The 27154-nt window shown below is 41.1% G+C and overlaps 1 long non-coding RNA gene across 3 annotated transcripts; it reads right to left on the reverse strand.

Moving 5' to 3' along the window:
* Positions 1 to 8499: 8499 nt before the first annotated feature.
* On the reverse strand, positions 8500 to 26372 carry LOC141276540 (uncharacterized). Of its 3 annotated transcripts, none has more exons than XR_012326325.1 (3): positions 24723 to 26372; positions 24303 to 24444; positions 8500 to 9649 (listed from the first exon to the last, which is right to left on the reverse strand). It is a non-coding gene; the product is annotated as an uncharacterized lncRNA (long non-coding RNA). The 3 variants fall into 3 exon arrangements; XR_012326323.1 differs by lacking the exon at positions 8500 to 9649 and adding an exon at positions 21443 to 22560; XR_012326326.1 differs by lacking the exon at positions 8500 to 9649 and adding an exon at positions 21443 to 22560 and having other exon boundaries at positions 24303 to 24447.
* Between the last annotated feature and the right edge of the window lie 782 nt (positions 26373 to 27154).

Consider the following 27154-nt stretch of genomic DNA (forward strand, 5'->3'; position numbering starts at 1 on the left):
GTATGATATCACTTATATGTGGAATCTATAAAATACAACAAGCTAGTGATTATAACAAAAACGAAGCAGACGCACAGATATAAAGAACAAACTAGTGGTTACCAGCTGGGGGGGGAGGGGTAATATAGGAAAAGGGGGATGGGAGGCACAGACTATTGGGTACAAGATAGACTCAAGGATATATTGTACAACACGGGGAATATAGTCAATATTTTGTAATAACTGTAAGTGGAAAATAAACTTTTTAAATTGTATAAAAATTTTTTAATTTAAAAAATAAATAAAAAGTTTTTAAAAAATGATCACAGACCTAACTGTAAAAGCTAAAACTATAACAGATCTATAAGAAACAAAAGAAAATCTTTGCAACATTGGGATAAGCAAATATTTCTTACATAGGGCCTAAAAAAATTGACCCATTTTAAAAATGATAAATTGGATTTCATCAAAATTTAAGATATCTTCTCTTTGAAAGGCACCATTAAGATAACCAAAGAAAGTACATGCTGGAAAAAAATATTCATAACACATATGTCTGAAATAGGATTTGTATCCAGATATTTAAAGAATTCTTACAACTCGATAGTAAGGAAACAGCCCCAAATTTTTTAAATGGGCAACACATTTCACAAGAGAAGATATACAAATAATCGATGCGCACATGAAAAGATTATTAGTCTTCAGGGAATACAAGTTAAAAGTAAAATGAGATAATATTAACCAAGTAGAAGTCTAAAGTTCAAAAGACTGACAACACCAAGTATTGACAAAGAGGTAGAGCAGCTGGAACCCCCCCCCCCCCACACTGCTAGTGAGAATGTAAAACAGTCCAGTCGCTTTGGAAAATTCTGGCAGTTTCTTAGAAAGTTAAACGTACACTTACCATATAACCCAGCAATCTCACTTCTAGGTAATTACCCAGGAGAAATGACAACAGACATCCCTACAAACACCTGTGTATAAACATTCAGAGCAGCTATATTCATGTGGACCAAACACTAGAAACAACTCAAATTCCAATCAATGGTGAACAGATACATGCGCTCTGGGCTAGTCCATACCATGACATCATACTCAGAAGTAAAAACGAACAATACTGATCGTGCCACAGCATGGATAAATCTCAAAAACACTTGCTAAGAAAAATGACCCATAGGGCTTCCCTGGTGGTGCAGTGGTTGAGAATCTGCCTGCCAGTGCAGGGGACACGGGTTCGAGCCCCGGTCCGGGAAGATCCCACATGCCGCGGAGCAACTAGGCCCGTGAGCCACAACTACTGAGCCTGCGCGTCTGGAGCCCGTGCTCCACAACAAGAGAGGCCGCGATAGTGACAGGCCCGCGCACCGCGATGAAGAGCGGCCCCCATTTGCCACAACTAGAGAAAGCCCTCGCACAGAAACGAAGACCCAACACAGCAAAAATAAATTAATTAATTAATAAACTCCTACCTCCAACATCTTCTTTAAAAAAAATATATATATAAAGAAAAATGACCCAGAACAAAAAAGAATAAATACTGTATGATTTTATTTATAAATTCTAGAAAGGATAAATTTAATCTAAAGTGATAGAAAGCAGATCAGTGGCTCTCTGGAGCCAGAGGTGGGAGATCTGTGTGACTAGGAAGAGGTACAAGGAAACTTCTGGGGTTGATGAAAATGCTCTGGATGTTGGTAGTGGTGGTGGTCAAGGGGTAGAGTGATTTCTCAGAACTCATTAGACTGGACACTTAAAATGGGTGCATTTTATGATAATTGTATGTTAATTATCACTAACGTGATTTTTGTAAATAAGCAAAGGATGGAAGCTGTTGGTTTTATTATTATTACTCACTATGTCTTAAAAACTATGCTAAGCCCTTTATGTGTATCATCTCATTTAATCCTCTCAACAGCCATCTGATATATATACACTCACAGTACGCCATTTCATAGAGGAGAAAACAGAGGCTCATGAAAGGACGTGGAGTAACATGGCCAAAGGTTTCACTACTAATAAGTAATCCAGGATTAGACCTCGAGTAGTTTCAGTCAGTGAGTGTACTGCCTCCAAAACACAGAGGAAGTCCGCTTTGTACACCTAAGTGATTCTCACTCCGTTAATAGTTGTAACGGTTCAGGTGCTGCCATTTGCAGAGGTGATAATTAAAGTCCACCCCTGGGAATGTCAGGGTCACAGGCATGTGAGCATGTGGGGCATCTCTAACTTGAAGGACAGCTCAAGAGTGTTGGGACCCCAGTCAGGTGGGACAAATCTCAACACAGACCTCAGCAGAGAACTCAGAAGCTGAGTTGAAGAAAAGGCTCACGCAGAGATTAAAGCACGGCGGTCGTGAGCATCACGGGACTCCCACAACGGGCCTGGAACCCCAAGTAACAAGAAGAACTCTAAGCAAACCCCACCCAGGGTGGGACTGAGGTTCCAAATGCACTTCCCGTACTGGCCAGCAAGAATCAAGGATTAGGCAGGGCTTGGCGGGGCGAGATGAGATGTCCTAGTGAGCCTGGGCTGACCAGTGGGGCTGTCCCAACCCCAATCTGAGACAGGTCACTCCTGGCGGAACGGAAATTGCGCCTGTACACGGCTCCCTCTGACCTCAGATTCTCCTCTTGTTAACATCAGGAAGGTTTATCTTGGGAAATTTCCCCGCTTCTCTGACCCTGCCATTGCGGAGGGTGAGATAACACCCTGTAATCGTGACTTTGGTCCTGAAACGATTATTCATCCTTTTCCACTTAAGGTTGGTGGCCCATGCTCACTGGTGACCGACTCTCCCCCTAATCCCTCTCCCCACACTTTTTCTCATGGTTCGTTGCCTTCTGGCTTTTGTTGGATGCAATTGCATCAGGCTAAGGGGGAAGGGGGACAGGGGGAGGGCTTTGAGTATTGGGCCCCAGCTCAGGAATTAAGAACTGGATGAGGGGGAGAAGAAATGAAAAGACTTTTTTCTTCAAAGCCTTAGGAACTTCATGAGAAGATCTTCTCAATAGATTACCATTTGTATGGGCAGTACCCAGAGCTGCTGAACCCAGAGGTGTGGATGGCAGTGGTGAGATTTCTGGCCCAGTGGAGGAGATATTTGAAAACCCTCACTTAAATTGTCCCTACATAAGCCACAGGTACGCCCCGTATGTACCCTCAGTCAACAGGCTCTTGCCTGCCCTCCTCTGGGATTCTAAGTTATGTTGGATCCACAGGAGGAGTTACCATGCCATCCTCCCAACGTCAATGGCTGTCATGGTTTCAGAGAATGAGGCTGAAGAAGTATACAAAGGACAGATCATCAAGGACCACACTGAGTAGCTGAAGTGCTAGGACAATGAGGTGCTATAGAAGGACACTGACCAGACGGTGTCAGAACTATGCTTTAGAGGAAAATGCTCCAACAGCCAGAGTGAGGATTGACCAGGATGAGACGGGTATGAGATCATGAGGTGTGTCTGAGGCATCAGCGGGGATGGTGGAGGGCGCAAGACAGATTCCTATACTAAGAAGTTTGCAAATTTTTTGGTGTGGCTGTCCATTGCCTTTTTAACAGCCTCTGGCAATTGGGGGAAATATGACATAATAAGTTCCTGTCTCCAAGGTAAAAATCAGAACTCAAATCATTTCTAGACTCCCTCGTCACAATGCCACAAACACATGACCAGCCTTCATCAATCAGATGCTCCAATTGGGAAGTGGCCAGTGTGATGATGGACTCTGCTTGGAGCTCACTTGCAGTTTTGCCGGCATAGGAAACAGCAAACGCGTTCAGCTTTCAGGGCAGCATGGTTGCCCAGTCAAACTGCCAGCCAGAAGCAACACCGGGGCTGGTAAGAGCAGTGGTTTGTAATAAAGCTGGATTTCTGGTATCTAGCATTCAGTGGCAGCTTCAATGACGGCAGTTTCACCATTGAGCCAGATTGGCAATGTGGTTTTCGATGTTCTTAGAAGCTAGTCCTCAAGCCAGTTTCTCCATCTTGCCCACCATTTCTGGGAGCTTCTCAATAAATTTTCTTCCTAGTTATGTATTCTGTTATTTGCAACTAAGAAGCGAAGACAATTCTTAGACATTTAGGAGTAATATTAGGAGGATTTAGTGAGCTAGTGGCCCAACAAATTGTACAGTGACTGACACATAGTAGACACTCAGTAAATACTTGAAGTTCTTATTGAGTAAATAGAGAAAAGGAAGGAAGGAAGGAAGGAAGGAAGGAAGGAAGGGAGGGAGGGAGGGAGGGAGGGAGGGAGGGAGGGAGGGAGGGAGGAGGGATAAACAGTGTGTATGTAGTACAAGAAACGAAAGAGTGTAGGATGACCCACAGATTTCTTTTTTTTTTAACATCTTTATTGGAGTATAATTGCTTTACATTGCTGTGTTAGTTTCTGCTGTATAACAAAGTGAATCAGCTATATGTACACATATATCTCCATATCCCCTCCCTCTTGCGTCTCCCTCTCACCCTCCCTATCCCACCCTTCTAGGTGGACACAAAACACCGAGCTGATCTCCCTGTGCTATGCCGCTGCTTCCCACTAGCTAGCTATTTTACATTTGATAGTGTGTATATGTCCATGCCACTCTCTCACTTCATCCCTGCTTACCCTTCCCCCTCCCCGTGTCCTCAAGTCCATTCTCTAGTAGTTCTGTGTCTTTATTCCTGTCCTGCCCCTAGGTTCATCAGAACCTTTTTTTTTTTTAGATTTCATAAATATGTGTTAGCATACAGTATTTGTTTTTCTCTCTTACTTCACTCTATATGACAGTCTCTAGGTCCATCCACCTCACTACAAATAACTCAAATTCATTTCTTTTTATGGCTGAGTAATATTCCATTGTATATATGTGCCACATCTTCTTTATCCATTCATCTGTCGTTGGACACTTAGGTTGCTTCCATGTCCTGGCTATTGTAAATAGAGCTGCAATGAACACTGTGGTACATGACTCTTTTTGAATTATGGTTTTCTCAGGGTATATGCCCAGTAGTGGGATTGCTGGGTCATATGGTAGTTCTATTTTTAGTTTTTTAAGGAACCTCCATACTGTTCTCCATAGTGGCTATAACAATTTACATTCCCACCAACAGTGCAAGAGGGTTCCCTTTTCTCCACACCCTCTCCAGCATTTATTGTTTCTAGATTTTTTGATGATGGCCATTCTGACCAGTGTTAGGTGATACCTCACTGTAGCTTTGATTTGCATTTCTCTAATGATTAATGATGTTGCGCAGCCTTTCATGTGTTTGTTGGCAATCTGTATATCTTCTTTGGAGAAATGTCTATTTAGGTCTTCTGCCCATTTTTGGATTGGGTTGTTTGTTTTTCTGATATTGAGCTGCATGAGCTGCTTGTAAATTTTGGAGATTAATCCTCTGTCAGTTGCTTCCTTTGCAAATATTTTCTCCCATTCTGAGGGTTGACTTTTCGTCTTGGTTATGTTTTCCTTTGTTATGCAAAAGCTTTTAAGTTTCATTAGGTCCCATTTGTTTATTTTAGTTTTTATTTCCATTTCTCTAGGAGGTGGGTCAAAGAAGATCTTGCTGTGATTTATGTCATAGAGTGTTCTGCCTATGTTTTCCTCTAAGAGTTTGATAGTGTTTGGCCTTACATTTAGGTCTTTAATCCATTTTGAGTTTATTTTTAGGTATGGTTTTAGGATCCACAGATTTCTGACTCAGACAGCTTTGTGGATGGCAGTGCCATCTTTGAGACATGGGAGAGAGAAGATGGTAGGGGTTTAAAGAGAAGACGGTAAGTCAAGTTTGGGAGTGTTGGGTTGAGTTTCCCCTGGTACAATCCAACTACAGATTTTCAGCAGCTAGTTGGATATTTAGGTCCAGAGTTCAAGGAGAAGCTCAGGGCAGAAGACGATGATTTGGGGATGATCAGGACAGAGTGACGAGTATTGCAAGTGGAAGAAACAACCTACTGAAAAGAGGAGAGAGCAAAAGATGGAATCCTGAAGGATACCAGCATCTACAGATGACTTGAGGAAGAGTTGCTCACAAAAGAGACTGAGAAAAACCGCCAGAAGTTCAAAGAAAACCAGAACCTGCTCTTTAGAGCTGAGCCTTGTGGACCGAGATGCAATCAAAGACCAGCCAGCTGTGGAAAAACCCAGGCAAAAACAGGAAATCTTTCTGCTTTTGCTTCCACAGTGCTTGTGCCAAAACACCTTCCCAACCTCCTTGCTGTCAACAGTCATAGGCAATTGACCTATGGACCCACTCACTTTTGGCGTGGGCTAAACAATGTGCAAGGCCATTTACATTTGTTGTCTGTTTTTGTTTTTGGTTTTTTTTGCGGTACGCGGGCCTCTCACTGTTGTGGCCTCTCCCGTTGCGGAGCACAGGCTCTGGACGCGCAGACTCCGCGGCCATGTCACGGGCCCAGCAGCTCCGCGGCACGTGAGATCTTCCCGGACCGTAGCACGAACCCACGTCCCCTGCATCGGCAGGCGGACTCTCAACCACTGCGCCACCAGGGAAGCCCTGTTGTCTGTTTAATCCTTTCAGTTACACTGTGAGTGAATTGTTATATTTACCCCATTCATCTAATGAAAAAACTGAGATTCAAAGAAGTAAGGTCATGTGCCCAACTTCCCACGGGGCTGGTTATGAGAATTTGCTCAGCAAGAGATTCTGAGACTCTGAACAAGGGTGGAGAAAGGAAGCATCAAAAGGAGCAATCTGTTTGCTTTGTAAGAAACCGAGGCCTAGAGCTATTACTTGCCTGAGGTCACACGTCTAGTGACTGGATCTAATATCTGGATAGCTGCCTTCAGAAACCAATGGCAATAATGATGACGATGATGGTGATGGTGATGGTGACTGTATTAATAATAACAATAATTGCTGCTACATTTACAAGGCACCTATTATGTCCCCAAACCAGGGTTTCATGCTTTATCTCACTTCATCTTCATGACAACCCGATGAGGTAGGGGTTATCATGAACCCCCTTTGACTGTGGGTGTAAAGGGGCTCAAAGTACCACCAGAAGCAGTGATAATCGTTCGACTAGGGCTTGGGGCTGGAAGTGAACATGCAGAATGGGACAGAGGGACAGGCTGCCGAGCACAGTGGATGCTGGTTCCTCAGACCCAGAAGCAGCCTCAGGGAACAGACAAGCCAACCCCAGTAAGGGAGACATTCTGCCCAGACAAACCACAGAAGCGTCTGGGTCACTGCTGTCTCCTGCCCTCTGTGAGCTTGTAGCAGGTTGTGCAGACCTCGGGGATGAGATGAGCAAAGCTGAGCCCTCCTGTCCCGAGTGCTGGCAGGGACACTGTCCTGTGTGCCATGGGGTTCATTGCTCCAGGTATGCCCAGACCCAAGACCTTGAAATGAGCCGGCCGTGAGTCTCCAGGTTGGGGTGATGGGCAGAAAAGGATCCCCAAATGGCAGACCCTGGAGGGAACTTCAACACCATCATGGGGGTTCTGTCCTTAGGCTTTTCTTAGTCTTTCTTCCAGAACTAGGACCACCTGGGCAGCTTATGATATCTGCAACAATATTTCAGTAATCCTAGCAAAGGTACTTGACTTGGTGAGGATCCTCAGTGCCTAGTAAGGTGCCAGATACATAGTAAAGATAAAGATTGATTGATCACTTACTATGTGATAAGCAAGGTGCCATGAACCTGACTTCATTATGTCCTTTAATGTTCACTACAACCCTATGAAACCAGCTCTGTTATTATCTCCATCTTACAGATGAGGAAACCGAGGCTCCAACAGGTGAAGTGACTTACTCAAGGTCACATAATTAAAATGTGGCAGAACTAGGATTTGACTGGAATTCATGCTCATAACTTTCCCACTACAATGCCTTGTTGGACAAATGAGTGAATACGTGTATGTGTTTTCATGTGTGTGTGTGTGTGTGTGTGTGTGTGTGTGTGTGTGTGTGTAAAGGTGACCTAATTTGGTGGAGACAATTGAGAAGCTTGGGCTTTCAGCTTAATTTTGCTGTATGAAGGCTGTGTGACCTTGGTGAAGGAACTTCACATCTCTGAGCCTCAATTTTCTCATCACTTTTTCCAAATATCCAGTTATGGGAAGAGGAAGACAAAAAGTGACTCTGAAATAACAGATATGAATGCAATAAAAATACAACGTGTGTGGGTGTATGTACAGACACGTATGTGTGTGTATATCTGTGAATGTGACAGTTTCCTAGGCAGGGTTGTGAATGTGTGTGCACATGAGTCGGAACTCATGTGTGCTTCCTCTCTGGCCCTGCTTATACACTAGGGGTACAGGAAAGGTATCCAGAGCTCACTCATCATACCTGTCTGCCTGCCACCCTTATAAACCTTTCTTTCCTAGAAGAGGGCAGCTGCCTCCCAGCTGCTGAAGTCCGGGCTATGACATGAGCGGGAGCTAAAGGCTGCTTCCAAACTAAAACCACCACCTGCGTGTGTGCTCAGTCCCATGCCCTGCCCACTTGCCTCCTCTTAGGCCAAAGCTATTCCCTGGGAGATCTCCCTTAACCTGGGTAAGTGGGCCAGTTCTGACCCCCTAAAGAAAAGGGAACCTCAGACAATATGGAGGCGTTGGGGGAAGAGAGGACCAGCTCCAGGTCTCAATACCTGCTCTTACACTCTCAGTATCCTAAGTAAATGCACCCTCCACGAAGCTGGGGACCTGGGCTCGTCCACATAGAGTTGATGCTCCATAAATATATGTTAAAGACCTCAACTGAGTTTATGTGAACCTCAAGAATTTTGACTTAGGCAAGTAGCAGCTTCTATGTAATCATCAGTGATTCTATTTTAATAAAGTCCAGTGATCAGCAAAAATTTTTTTTAAAAAGGGTCACTTTTGTAAGCCCCATTTTACACATAAGAGAACTGAAAAAGTTAAGTAACTTACACAAGGTCACACAACATGTGAGGAACCAAGATAACATTCTGACTCAGTCTATCCAACGCCAAAGCCTGTGCTTGTCCCACTGTGCCCAAAAAGGTATCAATCTTAAGGCACCAGGTCAAGTCAAAGGTGAGACAGCTGGAGTTTCCCAACCCACCCTGACAAGGAGCCTTAGCCAGGGAGACTGGGCAAGAGGGGCTGAGACCATGGCCAGGGAGAGCAACTGCTCGGAGACGAGCTTAGCAATACTCGGAGGGGCACAGTCCTGCCTGCATCCTCAGTTTTCTCATTTGTAAACTGGTCTAGCACACCACATCTCTCACAGCTGGCAGAGACTGGAGGAGTGCTTCAGGTGGAACACTACAAGATATAGCCAGAGTATGGGGTGTGTGTTAGGGGGTGGGGGTGTGTGACAAGGTTGGAGATGAAAGTCTGTCGAACAGCAGGTGGCAAAGCTGGATAGGAAGGTAGGACCAGATCCTGAGAGTCTGGGGAAGCCTTCTGTTTAGTTTCCCAAACTAGGTGGCTTAAAACAACAGAAATTTATTCTCTCCCAGTTCTAGAGGCCAGAAATCCAAAATCAGTTTCACTGGGCTAATACCAAGGTGTCAGCAGGGCTGCCCTTCCTGCAGGGGCTCCAGAGGAGAATCTGCCCCTTGCCTCTTCCAGCTTCTCGTGGCTACTGGCGTTCCTTGATTTCAGCCGCATCACTCCAATGTCTGCCTGCATGGTCACATTGCTTCTCCTCTTTCATCTGTGTCCTTTTCTTCTGTTTGTGTCTAAAATCTCCCTCTTATAAGAAAGATGTTTAAAAAAGTAAATAAATAAATAAAATGATATCATGGAGATAAGTAATTTAAAAAAAAAAGAATATATATGATGGTATATAGAGCCTATCAGTATAATCCAGGATAACCTCTCCATCTCAAGATCCTTGACTGAATCACATTTACAAAGACTCTTTAGAAAAAAAAAGTTGTTGGGGAGGTGACATTTACAGGTTTCAGGGACTAGGACTCAATATCTTTGGGAAACATTTAAATAAGTTTATATTTTATCATGGTGGCAATAGGGGAAATTGGAAGCTTTCAGGTGGCAGAGTGCCATGATGAGATTTCTTTGCAAACATAAATGTGGATTTCTCTCCTATATCCTGTGGGAAGTCCAACTCCATGCACAAGATTTCTGAAAAGTCCCAGAGGCTTACAATCTTTGGTCACTTCTGGCTCCCTAGTCCCCTGGATTCACTTTCTCAGTTGTATGATCCCCTACACTCCTACTCAAATGTGGAGTTAAATCTTTCTTCCTGATCTTCACACATACAAAAAACACTCGCTGATACAAGACAGTAGTGTGTGCTAATGACTTTACTGAAGATTTTCAGTGTCAGAGGGAGTTATAACACACAACGCAAACAATTTTAAATTAAGTGTTAAATATTGAGTCGGCCAAAAAGTTCATTCGCGTTTTTCCATAAGATGTTAGCCAAAAACCCGAACGAACCTTTTGGCCAACCCAGTACCTTGTTCTTATATGTCTTTGAGACACTCTGGCCACCAGGTCTCTTATTGGCCACCTTTTTCTCAGACCTTCTCTTTAACCTCCTGCCACGTGCCCAGTCCTGTATCTCTCCACTCTTTTTCTTACCACTTCTCTTTTCCCTACAACATCCCATCTCCAAATTTCTGTAACATCTAAGGCTGAGCAGTTAAGATATGTCTTACCCACATATCCAGGTGAAGTATTATTTTTCTATGCAAGGGTAACTCCACCCGCAAAAAGATCTCTAAAACCTGCAGTTAAAATAAGAATTTTTCATCCCACTGCTCATATGCATGAAAGCATATTACAGGTAAATATACTTAGAGGGACATCACATATGTAAATAGACACACACACCCATGGTCCAAAAGTCACAGCTCAGTTCCAGCTTGAAAGAAGGATGTTCTAATGTCATCACTACAACCACCTACCTGTCTGGTTTCAGCTGTGGTTGGCAGCAAGTAATTACCATTCACCAAGGTGGCCACGCCCAGTGCTTCACCATGGATCCCAACAGACTTCTTCACAGCAGGAGCCTCAGCTTTGGTGTAATTACCTATGCCCTGCACACCAGTTGCCTTGGTGTGATGTCAGCCCCTCCACATTGTTTATTTTAATTAAAAGAGAAATTGCAGGTCTTAGGTGCTTGTAATTACAGCCTGTGTGCTAAATTGACTGAGGCCCCTAATTCACCTGAAACATGTCTACCTGGATGGAGATGTAAGTTTGGACTTGAATGGTACAAGGCTTTGCATTGATTCTGAAAAGAGAACAAGGGAAGAGCTGGCAGAGACTAAGATAGGGCAGTTCTCCTCCTAAAACAGCTACATGGTGGCCTGTACACGCTAGATCACATAGTGGGCTCAATTTCATTTCATTTCTAAAGAGACCTATTAGCACAGGACACATTCAACAAAAGTGTACTGATTACACCTGAAAATCAGTTAATGGAGTATACTGTATCAGTAGAATAAAAAAAGAAAAAAACTCACACGATCATCTCAATAGATGCAGAAAAAACATTTGACAAAATTCAGCATGGTTTCCTCATAAAAACACTCAGCACACTAGGAATAGAAGGGAACTTCCTCAACCTGAAAAGGGGCAACTATGAAAAACCCACAGCTAACATCATAGTGATGAAAAACTGGATGCTTCCCCGCTAAGGTCAGGAACAAAACAAGGATGTCCACACTCACCACTTCTATTCAACATTGTACTGCAAGTTCCAGCCAGAGCAATTAGGAAAGAAAAAGAAATAAAAACATCTAGATTAGAAAGGAAAAAGTAAAACAACTTTCTTCTTTGGTGACATGATCCTAAGGAATCCACTTAAAAACTATTAGAATTAACAAATTAATTCAGCAAGGTGGCAGAATTTCAAAAGATCAATATACAAAAATCAATTGTATTTCTATACACTTACAATGAACAATCCCAAAATAAAATTAAGAATATTCAATTCACAATAACATCAAAAAGACTAAAACACTTAAGCATGAATTTAACAAAAAACATGCAAACTTATACTCTGAAAACTATAAAATATTGTTGAAAAAAATGAAAGAAGACCTATGAAATTGGAAAAACATCCCATGTTCATGGGTTAAAAGACTTAATATTGTTAAGATGGCAATATTCCCCAATTTGATCCACAAATTCAAAGCAATTCCTATAGAATTCCAGCTGGCTTCTTTATAGAAACTGACAAACTGATTCTAAAGTCCATATGTAATTGCAACGTGCTCAGAATAGCCAAAAAAATTTTAAAGAAAATATTGGTGGACTCACATTTCCCAATTTCAAAACTTAGCTACGAAGCAACAATAATCAAGGCAGTGTAGTACTAGCATAGGATAGACATACAAACCAATGAAATAGAATTCTAATTTTACTGAGAATCCAAAAACAAATCCATGTGTCTATGGTCAACTGGTTTCTGACAAGGGTACCAAGACCATTCAATGAGGACAAATAGTCTTTTCAACAAGGGATGCTGAGACAACTGCATAGTTACAAGCAAAAGAATGAAGTTGGACCCTTACCTCATAATGCAAACAAAAATTAACTCAAAATAAATCAAAGGCTTCAATATAAGTACTAACACTGATAAAAACCAGGAGAAAATATAGTGCTCTATATTCATTACCTTGGACTAGGCAATGGAATCTTAGAAATGACACCAAAAGCACAAGCAACAAATGAAAAAATACATAAATTGGACTTCATGGAAATTAGAAAATTTTGTGCTTCAAAAGACACTGTCAAGAAAGTGGAAAGAGGGGGTTTCCCTGGTGGCACAGTTGTTAAGAATCTGCCTGCCAATGCAGGGGACACAGGCTCGAGCCCTGGTCCAGGAAGATCCCACATGCCACGGAGCAGCTAATCCCTAAGCCCATGTGCCACAACTACTGAAGTCCACGTGCCTAGAGCCCATGCTCCATCAACAAGAGAAGCCACCACAATGAGAAGCCCATGCACCACAACAAAGACCCAATGCAGCCAAAACTAAATAAATAAATTTATTAAAAAAAAAAAAGTAAGTGGAAAGACAACCCACAGAATGGGAGCAAATATTTGCAACTCATATTATCTGATAAGGGACTTGTACTAGCACATAAAAGAACCCTTACAACCCAATAAAAAAATACAAATAACACAATTAAAAAATGAGCAAAGTGACCTGTATAGGCCTTTCTCCACAAAAGATACATAAATATGGCCAATAAGCATATGAAAATATGCTCAACATCATTAATCATCAGGGAAATGCAAAAAAAAACTGCAATGAGGTATCACTTCACGCTTACTAGAATAACCTAGATACCAACAAAAGTCAGAAAACCAACCATCAGTGTTAAAGCTGTGGAGAAACTGGGATTTAAATTGGAACTTTCATACTCTGCTGGTGTGAATGTAAAATGGTGCAATCACTTTGGAAAACAACTTAAAAGTTCTGCAAAAACTTAGACAGTTACCATATGACCCAGCAATTCAACACTTAGGTATATAAATCAAGAGAACTGAATACATATTCCCATGCAAAAACAAAAAAACTTTACACAAATATTTATAGCAGAATTATTCATAATAATCAAAAGGTGGCAACAACCCAAATATCCATCGATGTGTGATGGATAAACAAAATGTAGTATATCCATACAATGGAATATTATTCAGCGATAATAAAGAATGAAATACTGAGATATGCTACAACATGAAGGCGCTTTGAAAACATTATGGTTAAGTGAAAGAAGCCAGTCACAAGAGACCATATATTATATCAGCCCGTTTATAGATAATAGTCAGAATAGGCAAATCTATAGAGACAGAAAGTAGATTAGTGGTTGTTCAGGATTGGGGGAGGTGGGGGATAAGTAAGTGACAGTTAAAGGGTGCAGGGTTCCTTTTTAAGGTGATAAAAATATTCTAAAATTGACTGTAATTGTGGCTGCACATATCTGTGAATATATCAATATTTTTTAAATTACATGGTATGTGAATTATACCTCATAAAGTTCTTTTTTAAAGTATATTGAATACCTACGATGTGCCAGGCTATACCAAGTGCCAAACTAAAAGCTAGTTCAAATCTGTGACCTGAGTCTCTCTTTTGTTTATTATTCTTCAATTTTTAGAAAATTAAGAAAAAAGCATAGGAAAAAAACCCAGAAATCATCCATAATCATACCATCTAGTGACAGCTAATATTTATATGTTCATACATTTTATCTCTTTTACATGCAGAAATATTTTAATGTATTAAGTACCATTTCAACCATCTTAGAGATATTTACATAACAAACTCTAACACGCTTGCCAACCAACTTAAGGAATAAACGTTTTTGTTTTTTTGGATTTTTTGCAGTACGCGGGCCTCTCACTGTTGTGGCCTCTTCCTTTGCGGAGCACAGGCTCCAGACGCACAGGCTCAGCGGCCATGGCTCACGGGCCCAGGGGCTCCGCGGCATGTGGGATCTTCCTGGACCGGGGCACGAACCCGTGTCCCCTGCATCAGCAGGCAGACTCTCAACCACTGCGCCACCAGGGAAGCCCGGAATAAACGTTATTGATAAAACACCAACAACGTGCATGCTCACCACAGAATCACCCTTAAGAGCAAAACAAGGAAAACAAATTTAACAAAATTATCTCAAAACGCCTTTTCTATGTTTGTGAATGTAAAAAAAAAATTGTATCTTTCAGTTTTTATGCAAATTTTTCAGTAATAATGATATTTTTGCAACTATATTGTCTTTTTTAGAGAATTTTTATTTATAACAGACTATTTTTGAGCAGTTTTAGATCACTGCAAAATTGAGCAGAATACTGTCTTTACTACCCTGACGACATTTAAGATTGTCGGTCTTTTTAATTTAGACCTTCTGAAGGATGTATAGGGGTATCATATTGTGGTTTTCATTTGAATTTCCATGATGACTAATGATATTCAACACCTTGATATTCAGCACCTAATGATATTCAGCACCTTCAACCACTTTAGCAAATTATTCGTGCAGATCTTATGATCATTTTTCTTTAGGTTTTTCCTTGCTTTCCCATATTGGTTTGAAAGACTTTTGTATCTATTATGGATAGTAACACTTTCTCGCATATTTATTGCAAGTGTTTTTCCAATTTTGACATTTTTCTTTTTCTGTTGCTTATAATATTTTTGAAGACATAGAAATTCTCTTTTTTAAATGGCCAAATACAGTTTTCTTATCCTTTGGATTTCCTCATTGCTCTTGGGCTAAGAATGTCTTTTGCCATCTGAAAATCACCATCTAAAAACATTATTCTAGTTTTAATACAGGCAATCCTAACTTTTCACAAAGCTGTGTTAAAATTTACATGTTTTATAACCATCCAAAGCAAGAATTGCCTGCATTAAAAAAAATTAACTCTTTAATCCACCTACAATTTAATTTGAGAGATGATGTGAGCTAAAGTTCTAACTTGATTTCATTACAATATTTATTGAAAAATTCATCTCTCTCCAAATAATTAACAACATTTCTTTTATCTTCTGTTAAGCTCCCCGGTATCCTATTATGTAATGCAATACTATCCTTTCTATTTCATGGAATTGTATTTTAGTTGTTGCATAATGCCACATTGTTTCAACTACTATACATATAAAATACGTTAATAATTAATGATATTATTACTTCTGTTTTCTTGCCAGGGGAGAGGGCGTTTGTTTTGCCTGATGTAATTCAGAATCACTTTGAAAATCAAAATTCCAAATGATGCTAAATGTATGAATTAATGGGAAGACTAACATCTTTGCAAAATAATCTTTCCAACTAGGTAGATGATTGTCTTCCATGTATTCTTTTATTTCATATTTCTCAGTTAAAGTTTGCAGATTTGGATTTTAATTTTTTCCAACATTTTATAAAACATTTCAAGTACACAAAAACTTGAAAGAACTTTATAGTGAGCACTTGTATAGTCTCTACCATTAACACTTTTCTTGCCTTATCACATCCCTGTCCATCTATCCATCCATCAATCCATTTTGATTGTTTTGGTGCACTTTAAATTAAACTGCATACATCAGTACCTATCCCCCTAAGTATTTCAGAATGTATATCATAAATTAGAGTTCAATATTTGTTTACAGGGCTTTTTTATGGAGTAAAATTTATATATAATGAAAGGCACAAATCTTAACCATACATTTGCTGAGTTTTGACACACACATACATCTATGTACTCAAACTTCTATCAAGATATTGACATTAGGGCTTCCCTGGTGGCGCAGTGGTTGAGAATCTGCCTGCCAATGCAGGGGACACGCGTTTGAGCCCTGGTCTGGGAAGATCCCACATACCGCGGAGCAACTAGGCCCGTGAGCCACAATTACTGAGCCTGCGAGTCTGGAGCCTGTGCTCCGCAACAAGAGAAGCCATGATGGTGAGAGGCCCGTGCACCGTGATGAAGAGTGGCCCCCGCTTGCCGCAACTAGAGAAAGCCCTTGCACAGAAACGAAGACCCAACACAGCCAAAAATAAATAAATATATAATAAAGAAAGGAACTCCCTTAAAAAAAAAAAAAGATATTGACATTACATCATCCCAGAAAATTCCCTCGTGCCCTTCCCTGTCAATGCCCATCTCCCTGCAGAGTCAATCACTGTTATGATTTTTTTCCACCATAAATTAGCTTTGTCATTTTTAGAATTACATACAAATGAAATCATACAGTATTTACTTGTGTATGGCTTCTTTCACAGGACAAAATATTTTGAGATACATCCACATTTGCCCCTCTTTATTGCTGAGTAGTATTCCATTAACTGAATATACCATAATTTGTTTATCCATTCTCCTACTGATGGAACCTTGGCTGTTTCCAATTTTTGACTTTTTTTTTTTTTTTTTTAATTTATTTATTTATTTATTTTTGGCTGTGTTGGGTCTTCGTTTCTGTGTGAGGGCTTTCTCTAGTTGTGGCGAGCGGGGGCCACTCTTCATCGCGGTGCGCGGGCCTCTCACTGTCGCGGCCTTCTCTTGTTGCGGAGCACAGGCTCCAGTCACGCAGGCTCAGCAGCTGTGGCGCACGGGCTTAGTTGCTCCGCGGCATGTGGGATCTTCCCAGACCAGGGCTCGAACCCGTGTCCCCTGCATTGGCAGGCAGATTCTCAACCACTGCGCCACCAGGGAGGCCCGCAATTTTTGACTATTTTTAATGATGCTGTTAGGGACATTCTTGTACAAAATTTTCATGGACACATATTCTCCATTTCCTTGGATAATTACCTGGGAGTATACTTGCTGGCTCACAGGGTATGTGAGGTCATAGGGCATATATGTGTTTAGATTTATGAAAAACTGTCAGGTTTTCCCAAACTCCCACCAAGAGTGTATGAGAATTCCAGTTGTTCCACATTCCTGATGACATTTAAGATTGTTGGTCTTTTTAATTTAGACCTTCTGAAGGATGTATAGGGGTATCATATTGTGGTTTTCATTTGAATTTCCCTGATGGCTAATGATATTCAGCACCTTGCCTATTTTCATTGCCATGTGTGTATCTTCTTTTGAGAAATGCCTACCCAATTGTTTTGTCCATTTTATTGGGTTTTATTCTTTTATTATTGAATTGTAGTTCTTTGAAATTTTGGATACCAGTTCTTTTTCTTTTCTTTTTATCTGTTTTCCTAATATTTTCCCTCAGCTTGCAGACTGTCTACTTGTTTTTTTTAACAGTGTCTGTTTATAAGCAGAAATTTTCAAACTTTGATAAAATCTAACTTATCAGTTTTTCTTTTATGAGTCTTAAGAAACTTTGCCTATCTCTAAGTCATGAAGATACTCTTCTATGTTTTCTACTGAAAGCTTTCTGGTTTTGTGTATTATATGGAGTTGAAATTTACTCCTTTTCTTTTCCATATGAATAACCAGCTATTCAGCATCATTAGTTGGAAGACTTTCCTTTCTGCACTGAACTGCCTTGGTGCCTCTGTGAAAATTAGTTGACCAGTTGAGTCTGCTTCTAAGCTCTGTGTTCTGTTCCACTGATCAATTTGTCCATCTTTATGCCAGTACCACACTCTTGCTTACCATAGTTTAAAAATGAGTCTTGAAGTCAGATAATCTAAATCTTCCTATTTTGCTCTTCTTTATCAAGGTAGCTTTTTATATTCTTGGTGTTTTGCATTTCTATATAAATATTAATTTCTGCAAAAAACTTTCTGGAATTTCTACTGTGATTGTGTTGAATCTGTTGGTCAATTTGGGAAGAATTAACGTCTTAACAACATTGACCCTTCCTATCCATAAATTCCCGCTAATTTTGTTCTTTTTTAATTACTCTCAGCAATGTTTTAGAGTTTTCAGTGTAGGTAATGGTCTTGCACATGTTCTGTTAGATTTAATCCTCAGCAATTTTTTGTTTGTTTTTGATGCTCTGAAAAGAAATTTTTAAATTTCACCAAATATTTGTTGTTGGTATATCAATAATAAAATTGATTTTTGTATATTAACCTTGAATTCTGTGAGTTTGCTAAACTTGCTTATTAGTTCTAGTAGTTGTTTGGTAAATTTCCTAGGATTCTCCACATAGTCATGACACCTGAAAGTAGATATAATTTTATCTTCTTTTCATATCTGCCTGAAATTTAGGAATGGCAAGACAGGACATCTTTGCCTTATTCCCAGTCTTAGTGAGAAAGTGTTCAATATTTCACCTGTAAGTATGATTTTTGCTACAGTTTTTTTAATAAATAGCCTTTATCAGATTGAGAAATTTACCTTTTATTCCTAGATTGATCAATTTTTATCATGGATAGATTTCATCTTTGTCACATGCCTTTTTCCTTGGTGTATTTTTCTTCTTAATTCTGTAAATGTGGTGGATTACACTGTTGGAATTTCAAATGTTAAACCAACTTTGCATTTCTGGAATAAACCCTACATGGTCCTGATGTGTTATCCTTTTTATACATTGCTAGATTTGATTTGCTAATATTTTGTTAAGGATTTTTAAACCTATGTTATGTGGATTTTAGTCAATAATTCTATTTTTCTCTCTCTCTTTTTAGAATGTCTGTCAGATTTTCATATGATGATTTCATAAATGACTATCACAAAAGGAATTTGGAAGCATTTCCTCCTCTATTTTCTAAAAGAGGTAATGTCAGATTAGTTTTATTCCATCCTTAAATACTGAAATAATTCACCAGTGAAAATATGTAAGCCTGGAATTTTCTTTGAGGGAAGTTTTTTTTAACTTCTTTAACCCTATATTAATAGAGAATTTGGTATTTGTTTATTTGTGTGTTTGGGGAAGGGATTCATTTTAAAATCTGTTATTCATTTTTTTTTCAGTCTTTTATCTAATAGAACTCTGCTCTACTGAGGTGGAATCTTCTCCAACTTCCTCTGCTTTAATCTCTGACATTCAAAACCGACAGAATACAGAACACATGAAAATCTATAGTCTCCCACAGGCTCTGTTACTCAGTCTCTCTTTGTTTCTATCCTCATCCACATAACTTTGCCTATAGTGTCTATTCCTGCCAGTATCGGTGTACTATAGCCCCAACTTTTAGCCTATCATTTCATAAAAAACATAATCTCCAAAAAATTTAGGGAGGGTGGCAAGACTTGGCTGCCTTAAGCAATACTCACAGACTTGAGAGGTATTCGTGCAATGTTTTAATTGCTACAGATGTTGTGTCTCTGAGCCAGTGCAAAGAGGGGGATAGGGAAAGAGTGTCTCCACTTTTATGATGGTGGGGCTGTGCTGTTTCTATGTCTTCCTTAGGGAGGTTAATTGGAAAGCAAGAGAGGCTGGGCCAGGGACAGCTATAGCTAGCCAGGTACCATTTTGAGCTGGAAGTTATCCAGCTGATTTCTTTGAGAACCTGAAATGCTTTGCTCTACAGACACAGTGCTGTTGGCGCTGAGGAAGTGACTGGCATAGTTTATTTTTCCCTTCTTTCTGCTGACCCTCTACCCCAGTAATTGCCTAAGTATATCCACCTGCCTTGATTGTTTTTTGGGAGAAAATGGTCGTGTCCACAATTCAAATGGAAACCAGATGAGCATGCCCCTCAACCACATCAGAAATGAGGGCTTCCCTTCAAGAATCAGAAAGGGTAGACAACTATGGCCTCATGGCTCCAAAGTGGTCCTTAACTCAGCTGCACTCTTGGTTACTTCAAAGTTTTTATGATATCTGGAAACACCAGGCCATCTGAACTCACTCAATTTTCTTTCGTTCATGTGTCCCAACTATCATCAAATTAAAACTTGGGTATGAGGTGTCTATGAGGAGAAGCATTTTCCCATAACCACTACAAATAATATGCAAGTATCTGTGTACTTACCTACTGACACAGTGGTTTAACAAGGGTGATTTCGAAAATCAAAAAGGACTGTACCCTAAGAAGGCCCAATCCTGAGGATCCTTGATAGTTAACAATGTTTCAGAATTCCCATTCAGTCAATAAGTCCATTCATTCAATGAATTAAGCACATATCCATTGAGTTAATGACTTCCATGTCCCAGGTTTTGCTCCAAGTTTCTAGTTATGTACCAAATCCACAAAAATGTGAGCTCCTCACCTAGAATGTAAGCTCCATGAGGACAGGGCTTTGCCTGTCTTGATCACCATGGTATCCTCAGCATACAGAACAAAGCCTTATACTTAGAAGATGCTCAATTAATATGGATTGGGTTCTTTGAATGAATGAATTGACTGGTTCAATTGAGCTCCCAAAACAGAGGTCATCTGCAGCCACTTATTGGAGTCACATCTGCTCTGATGGTGCAGATACACTGTTCAAAGAAAGTAAACACCAACTTGCCCAAAGGACCTTTTTCAGTCATAGCTATTGAAAACCTTAAGAATTCTGTCTGCTATTGGAATGTTTAGCTCTGACAAATGGAATTCCTTAAGAGGAGAGACTACTTGATTTAGTCCATTCTTGGCCCCAGAACCCAGATTGAATTAATTAGACCCAGCAAAGATAGGTATTCAAATACTGTTGACTCCCTCCAGTGCGTGTGTTTTTCCACACTACCAAGAAATTCTCCAACACCAGCTGGGTGTCCTATAATTCAACTCAATTCTGACACTGTTTGCCAGGAGATAGTGTCAGATCCCACAGGTTAAAGGCTCTGTCTTACAAGACTGCCCACACACACACACTTCAGATGTCAATTCCAAGTTCCGGTTGTCACCTGTGCTTCTGACCAACCAACTACAGATCAGAGGTTTCTATGCCCCCCTCCTTGGGTTCAATTAATTTGCTAAAGCAGCTCACAAAACTCAGAGGAACATTTTACTTACTAGATTACTGGTTTATTATAAAAGGCTATAACTCAGGAATGGCCAGATAAAAGAGATGCATAACGCAAGGAATGGGGAAAGGGGCACAGAGCTTCCATGCCCTCTTCCCAGCAAGCCATTCTCCCAGCACTTTGACATGTTAACCAAGCAGGAAGCTCTCTGAACCCAATTCTTTTGGGTTTTTATGGAGGCTTTATTACATAGGCATGACTGATTAAATCATTGGTCATTGGCAAATAATTCAATCTCCAGCTCCTCTCCCCTCCCCAGAGGTCAGAGGGGTGGTAGTGAAAGTTCCAGCCCTTTAATCATACAGCTGGTTCCCCTGGCAACCAGCCCCCATCTTTAGGTGCTTTCCAAAAGTCACTTCATTAACATGAACTTAGGTGTGGTTGAAATGAGCTTGTTATAAAGATCAAGACATTTTTATCACTCTTATCACTTAAGAATTCCACGGGTCTTAGGAGCTCTGTGCCAGAACCTGGGATGAAGACCAAATATATATTTCTTATTATAAATCACAATATCACACTCCCTTACCTCCTTTCCTGTCTCTTCTGGGTGAATGTGACTTTTTGGTGGATACCAAAAGGAGTAAGGAGATAAAGCAAAAGTGTGCCACAGTTGATTGGGACTATAGCTAGTTTTCCAGAATCACCAAGAAAATGACCTCCACCTTCTTTAGGTCCAGTTTTTTTTTTTTCTGAAATGGTGCTTTCAAGTAGGAAATGTGAGACAACAGTGGGGCCCTACAAATGCTTGGTTTATTTCCTCTTGTACAACCACATCAACAGAAGAAACTGGTGTAAGGTCTATGAGGAGGAGCTCACTACTGTACCCCCAGTGCACTCAAAAAATTGGAGTGAATGAACAACAGTTATGAACAGTACCTAAGACACAGGCTCAATGGTTCCCTTATAAATCCACGGTTGAGCCGCTCTCCACAAGGTCTCAATTCTTGACGTGGAGTAAACTTTTCTAAGCCCCACTTGAATTTTTCTCCCTCTCTTGTGGTCACCAGAGTCAAAACTACAGTTTTTTGCTCTTTACTAAGTCTGCATCTTCATGCACCTTGTCCACCAGGATATGATCACTTTGTTCACCAAGTCGTGTCCATCTATTTCTTCCAACTAAATACATTTTTTTTAAAAAAGCGTGCTTGAACTATCTGCCTTTCCCTCTTGGTCACAGCTGATTGAAACAGAAATCAACACCTGACTCAAAGCAGGCCAACCCCATCTGTCTCCCAGGACTGGGAATTGCAGCACACGCTAGACTGGTCACTGGAAGGGAAGACATCTTGAGGAGCTGGAGATCAGCCAATGTGTGGCCAGAGAAGCAGAAAATGCTGGCCTGCAGAAAGAAAAAGGGAAGAGGTACAGACCCTGAAGCAGAAGTGAGAGACAGAACGAGAGGGCTCCCAGGTCCCAGAATGCTCCATATATGGAGGCAGTCCCTCCCTGAGGCCAGGCTGCATCCTGTAAAACAGCCCTGGGCCCTCATAATCAATCATCCAATCTTGACAGCTTAAGCTCCTATAATTGGGTTTCTGTCATTGGCAACTTAAGAACACAAACATCAGTGGAACAGTCTTATGGTACCGAGCTGGACTGGCGTGCTTGGTCCTTTCCCGTCATTGGCTGAGAGCTTTCCGTGTACTAGGTAATAGGCTATGCACCCTATGGTATATAGAGCTATATAGTTGTAAGCTATACCAGAACTATATTACAAAGCCGGAAAAAGTACACGCTATCGCTATTGCTCTTATTTTACAGATGAAGCCCAGAGAGTGAAAGTAGCATTCACAGTCATACAGTCAGCAACTGGCAGAGCAGGATTATAAAGCAGGTCTGTCTGATGCCCGACACCACACTCTCAACCACAGAGCCACAGCACGTTCATAGACACCCTTAGGGAAAGTGCTGGGATAGCTGAGAGGTCTGAGGATAACTACCTGATGCCCTGAGTCTCTGCTTTTTGCAGCTGCTGAGTTCCCTCCATGAGATGAGTTCTCTGCTCCCAGCACAATGGAAAGTGTAGCAAGTCAACTTCAAGGGGCCTTGCAGAGGGGACAGCGTAGGTAGCATGGTGGGTCCCCCGCCCAGGGTAGCCCTTCGAGGTCACAGAAACGTTCACCTCTACAAGTTGGGAACCAGCGGTGGGGAACAGGCTGGGATGAACAGACCTGCACTGGGTCAGAGAGGCATTAGGTTCAAACTTGGCAGAGACAGTCATCCAAGAGACATATGAGATACAGCCTGTGGTCAAGGATTGGGGGATGAAGCCATATAGCAATGTACTGTGGTCTCTGGATTTCCAAGTGAGTTAGCAGAGGCATGTGGTTGAGGGGGTGAGGGGCGGAAAAGCTTTCTCTGGAGGCACAGAAACATTCTGAATCTGATGCTTACCGTCTAATGCCATGGGGGAAACTAATGGCCCAAAATGCCCAAATAGCTTAGTCCTGTGAAGAACTAAACCAGCTATTAGAATTGCTAAAGTCGAGGCAAAGACAAAATTTCCAGGGATGATATTCCCAAGCAGACTTGCTGAATTTTTTTGAATTGTTTACAATGATCATGTATTATCAGGAAAAAAAACACCTTTTTTTTTAAAGAGTGATGTACAGAAAGGAAGAGATTATCTACCCCTGTGATGTCTAATATGGTAACCACATGTGGCTAGTAAGTACTTGAAATGTAACAAATCCAAATTAATATGTGCTATAAATGTAATATACACACCAAACTCCAAAGACTTCTATGAAAAAAAGGAATGTAATGTATTTTACTAATAATATTTCATATAGATTGCATGTTAAAATGATCAGATTTTAGATTAGATATTAGATTTTAGGTTAAATAAAATATATTCCTAAAATTAATTTTACCTCTTTTTTTAACTTTTCTAATGTTGCTACTAGAATATTTAAAATTACATATGTGATTCACAGTGTGTTTCTGTTTGACAGTTCTGCTCTAGACAATTAAAACATGGCACAGAGGGGAAAGCTCTTAGGCATGTATATTAGTTTGCTAGGGCTGCATAACAAAGTATACAGATGGGGTTAATTAAACAACAGAAACTTATTTTCTCACTGTTTTGGAGGCTAATTGTCCAAGATCAAGGTGTTGACAGGGTTGGTTCCTTCTGAAGCCTCTCTCCTTGGCTTGTAGATGGCTGTCTTCTTCCTGTATCCTCACATGGTCTTCCCTCTGTGTGTCTGTGTCGTAATCTCTTCTTCTTATAAAGACACCAGGCATATTGAATTAGGGCCTCCCCTAATGACCTCATTTCAATTTAATTACCTCTTTAAAGACCCTATCTCCGTTACATTCTGAGGTGCTAGGGGTTAGGGTTGCAACATACGAATTTGGGGGGTGGGTGCGGGGGACACAGTTCAGCCCACAACAGCATGACACTGTCCTGGGCTTGAAATTTGTGTTCAAGTTTCACTTGCTAGCTGTATGGTATTCATCAAGGATGCCCGCCCCCCCTCTTTACCTGAGATTTCTTACCTTTCAAAAAGGGATAATTCAGGGAATGCCCTGGCGGTCCTGTGGTTAGGACTTCACGCTTCCACTGCGGGGGGCACAGGTTCGATCCCTGGTCAGGGAACTAAGATCCTGCATGCTGCACAGCACAGCCAAAAAAAAAAAGGGATGATTCATTCATTTCACAAATATTCTTTGAGTTCCTCCCATGTGATGAAGAGTGCCGGAAACTTGAATACAACACACTTGAACACAACATGAGTACATCAGACCTGAGGACTCTGGTGGGGGAAAAGTGAGAGTTAAATAGACAGTAACCCATGATGGCCCTGTGGTTGGAGAAAGCTGTGAGAACACCAAGGAGGTGTCTGACCCCAACTGAGCACTGAGGGAAGCCCCCGGCGGACAGGATATTTCAACTGAGATCTGAAAGATGAGGAGTTAGCCAGGTATAAATAGGATGGAAGTGTGAATTCCTTTGCAAAAACCCAGAGATGAGACACAGCTGACCCATCCATAGACAGTTAGGAGGGCAGCTTGAACCAGAACAAAAAGCTTCTGTTTAGGGATTTGGGCCTTATCCCAGGAATAATGGGGAACCATTGAGGAGTCTAGGTAGAGGAGGGACACAGGCTCATTTATGAGCTCCCTCTGGGTACAGAATGGATTGGAGAAGTCACGTGTGAGCTAGGGGCCAGCTAGAGGCAGACAGCCAGGTGAGCAGTGGCAGAGGAATGGAGAAAAGTGGATGCCCTTAAGCACTATGCTTTCAATAAACACTTACTGAGAACCTTCTATTTACCATATAGTCTCTATGCCCCAGAGATTCTACAGAGAGCAAGACAGACAAGGTTCCTACTTTAACAAGCTCACAGTTTAGTGGGGTCCACAGACATCATCCAAATAACCACCCAAAGAAATGTAAAGGGTGTTTCAGCCCATGTAATAGGTAACCCTACCAGAATTACAGATCGAGTTAAGAGCGTGCTGAAATCCATAAAATGTAGACATTGATTTTGCAGAAGTAGGCAAGGGAATAGCAAGTGTCAAGTCCTGCAGTTGAAGACACCGTGGAGAGCTCTCAAAATGGAAAGGTCTGTGTGGCTAGAGTATAGGGTGTAATAGAGTATATATAGGGTGTATAGAGTAGAGGGTTACAGAGGTAGGATTACAGAGGTAGGATTACAAAGGTAGGATCAGTGGGACCTGGGGCCTGATTAGAAGTGAGAGGAAGGAAGAGGAGTGGCCAAGGATCACAGATTGCCAGGCTGGGCCACCAGGAACCTCGTGATTCCATGTACTGGGAGTGAACACCCACAAAGAGGGGCAGGCTGGGAGGGTGAGAGAGCCGGTTGGGGTTAGTCGGGGATGAGTTGACTTGAGGTGACCGTTGAGACATCAGCTAGAGTCTAGTCACTAGACAGTTGTAAGAATTAATTAAATCTATGTGTAAGGCAACCAGCACATGGTGTGCACTCAATAAATGGTAGCAACAATTATTTTTCTTCATATTATGAATCAGATATGGTAGATCACACTTTACACTAAAACTCCAATGATAATGTAATTTGTTATCCAAACCAAGGTACTTTTGAGAGTCAAAGGAGACACTATTCCTGATTACACTGAGACTGTTCCTGGGCAAACTGGGATATCTGGTCACTTCAAGCATAACTCAAGTGCTCCTAGGGAAAGGGTGCCCCAAAGCCTACAGAGGAACAACAGGGGCCCTGAGGGGCTCAGGCCAGACTCCAGGGAAGAAATAAAGACCAGTTCTTGCTTGTCTTCCGGTTCCACCTGCTGGCCCTGCCCCTCCTACAGCGGCCATGTGGAGGTAGAGTTTTCTTTGAATGATTAGCAAAGAGAAGACTTGGACCCAGGCGTGTTGTGAAGGCAGGGCTATAGGGACCTGAGCCTGGGCCAGTACCAACTCCGTCTGCCTGCAAGGGGGGCAGAGGGACTGCTCTGTTCTTCCAGGATCTGTACTGCTCAGCGGGACCAAAGAGACACACAGGCACATTTGCTGTGTTTAGCATGAGACTTTTGTCTTTCTTGTTGAATCAAATGACAGCTGTACCGGCTGAAACTAGGATTCAGTTCCCTACCCACAAAATCCACACGCAAATGTTTCATACATACACACACACACACACACACACACACACACACGTATGTATGTATTTTTTCCAATTCTAAGACCTTTTTGGAATACTGAGCACATGCGGTTTTATCTAGAGAGAGACTTAACCTCTAATAACAAAATCAAGAACTTTAGAACAACTTAAAATTCTTTTTTTAATTATTCAATGTATTTGAAAGAAAGATAAAAAGCAAAAACAGGTCACCCATTTCTTCCACCCCACTCCCACCCCTAGTTATTTATTTATTTGTTTATTTATTTATTTATTTGATGCTCCATGTAAGTGAGATCACATGGTATTTGTCTTTGTCTGACT

The sequence above is a fragment of the Tursiops truncatus genome, chromosome 15 (assembly GCF_011762595.2).
Source record: "Tursiops truncatus isolate mTurTru1 chromosome 15, mTurTru1.mat.Y, whole genome shotgun sequence".
Classification (NCBI taxonomy): Eukaryota; Metazoa; Chordata; class Mammalia; order Artiodactyla; family Delphinidae; genus Tursiops; species Tursiops truncatus.